The sequence below is a fragment of the Frankliniella occidentalis genome, unplaced genomic scaffold (assembly GCF_000697945.3).
Source record: "Frankliniella occidentalis isolate FOCC.00 unplaced genomic scaffold, Focc_3.1 Scaffold10, whole genome shotgun sequence".
In the NCBI taxonomy this organism is placed as follows: Eukaryota; Metazoa; Arthropoda; class Insecta; order Thysanoptera; family Thripidae; genus Frankliniella; species Frankliniella occidentalis.
In genome coordinates, this window is record NW_026267140.1 from 3,419,448 (window position 1) to 3,422,042 (window position 2,595).

The 2,595-nt window shown below is 63.6% G+C and overlaps 1 protein-coding gene across 10 annotated transcripts in view; it reads right to left on the reverse strand.

Moving 5' to 3' along the window:
* LOC113217677 (2-oxoglutarate dehydrogenase complex component E1) overlaps positions 1-2,595 on the reverse strand; it is a 16,308-nt gene that overhangs the window by 4,938 nt on the left and 8,775 nt on the right. The window lies entirely within an intron of this gene.

Below are 2,595 nucleotides of genomic sequence, written 5' to 3' on the forward strand. Positions count from 1 at the left end.
GCGGGGCGTGGCGGGGCGTGGCGGGGCGTGGCGGGGCGTGGTAGTGCGTGGCGGGGCGTGAGGCTGCCCGCGGCGTCAGAGGTTTATTGGCGTGGTCGAGAGCGGTGATGGCGCGGGCACCGCAACGCTGAGGGATGTGGTCAAGCCCGTCATGGTCTTTGGTCGATAAAAGCAAAGAGCTCTCAAAGCAGCGATCCCACCGCACTACTCTTCCCCTCTTTTCCCCGCTGCCTGGATCGTCGGGAGGCAGGCAAAGCAGCTGGGCCGGCCGCGGTCAGACGGTAGGGCAGGGCCGGCAGCGCAGCGCAGCTGCACAAAGTGGCCACATCCAGCCGGCCAGCTGGGGCAGGGCTATGGCCGCGCACCCGCGCACTGCACCGCCGCAACAGCTGCACCGCAAGCAGCTTGAGGTAATCCTGTTACAGTACAGGCCAAAGCGGACTACGGGGCGCGGCGGCGGGACGGCGAGACGCCGTCAGGGACTGCCCCGGACCCGCCTCGGTCCGCACCGCGGCTGGCACCCTCCCACCTCCGCCCGCACTGAAAAGGCGACGTACGATGAAAGAATTTCGATTGTTTTTTCGTCGGTACGGAAACAAGATCAAATATACCGCGGATGGCGTCGCCGTGCGCCTCGGAGCTCACGCACAGCGTGATGCGTTTGAGCCGTCCATTAAGATCGTCCACATAATGCTCGTCCCGTTACGGCCCCGCCCGCCCCGCCCCGCCACGGCCCGGAGTGCAGCCAACCAGCAGTGCGGCAGCGGGGCGGGGCGGGGCGGGGCGCTGTGCATGCCGCGCGGCCCACCGACTGCACCGCGATATGACACGGCTGGAGACGGAATAACCTCCGTCCATTTGGACCGTTGCAGCAGTTGCAGAGCCGCGCTGCCACTCGCCGCCGCCGCCACCACCATCACCACCATCACCCCGACGATCGCGACGCCCGCGTCCCGTCCATCTCAGCACAGTGGACTGTACAGTCCGTCTGCGGTCTGATCTGATCGGCAGCGAGGTGATGATCTCATTTCGCCGGCCTTTTCGGCCCAAAGTGGCCTGCGGCGGTCCCGGCCGGACGCGCTGGTCCACGTGACAAGTTGTTAGCAGCCTCAATCTCGCATCGCCATCGGCGCTTTTAAAACAGCCATCGCGCGGCCGAGGCCCAGGGTGACGATCTCCTCCGGCAGCGTGAGGCTTGCTTGAGCCGCCGCCAGGTCTCGCCTCGTCCTCGGCCGCCTCCTATGGAGCGCGGCGCCGAGCAACAAGGAGCGCCGCGCCGGCGGAGTGTAACGGTATATCATAACACAACACCAAACATGAGGCGGGCGGCGGACGCGGCCGGTCAAAGTGATCGCCGCCCCGGACACCTATACGGACATCGAGCGACCAGCACTGGTCTCAGGTTCCCAGAAAACATGGTTTTGACAAAATGACATCAAGTGATGGAGTCAATATTTTTTGGTCATTTTGGTGGCCGGCTTCGACATCCCTTAAACATCAACGGTGATGTCATTTGATGTCAAAATGACGCCTTATTTTATGGATCCGGTCGAGGAGGCAACCCGCACAGGGGCGTCCATGTCGTGAAGCATAACTAATAAGAAGAACGGGATCGATTGGGACACCTTAGTGCACATTGGTGACGCTTATTCCTTACTTTCATTTACAAGCATTTCTTGCCCAAATCATTAGGGTTTTGCCAAAATGTCCCTTTTCTACAGTTTTACCGATGCAGCGGAATCGAAGATACATTGTTCAGACCCTGATTGACCATGTACATTGCGGCGCATCGCTCGTTTACCGGAGAACCAGCTGAATAAGCGCACTGACCTTGACGCAAGTTGTACAACAGTGTGGCGCGGGGCGCGGGCGGGGCGCGCGCGGGGCGCGGGCGGGGCGCAGGCGGGGCGCGGCGCGGCGCCAGCACGCAGGATGAGCAGGGCACTGACCTGGCCGGGCGGCGCGAGGATGGGCCGAGGCTCTTGTGCACCGAGCGAACTTCGCGATATCGTGGCGTCAGCCGGGGAGGCTGGCTGACGCTGACACCAGCCCCCGGCGGCGGGGGCGAGGGTGGCGCTCAGACCGCTCGCTCACAGCATGGCGCCGCGAGAGGCGACGGGCGGAGGAGCTGGTGTTTCCCACGCCACGCCTCCTCCTCAGGCTGACCAGGACCAGGAGCCGAGATGCGAACGCGGTGTAACCTCGGGTGTAACCCCAGGGGAAGTTGCAACGCCGCTCAGAAATGCAAAGCCCTTCCCTGCGCGCTATGGCGCGAGGAGGAGACAGGAGGAGTATACAGGCTGAGTTGGGAGGGGAGGGGACCGCGGTGGGGACCACCAGCAGAGCAGGGTCTGGGTCACGGGCGCAGCCTGGAGCTGCCTCCTTGAGCCGGCTGGGTATGCATGCGGCGGGCGCGCCCCACCCACGCACGCCACATCGAAAGCCCAGCCCAGCTCCCGGCACGGCCAACGCCCGATTGGACAAAGATTCTTTGCCTCACAGGGAAGCCAATGTGGACGAGATATTCAGAGTAGCGAGGAAACAAGGGAACCAGTTGTTCGTTCCTGAGAGAATGGGGGCGGGGCGGGTGGGTGG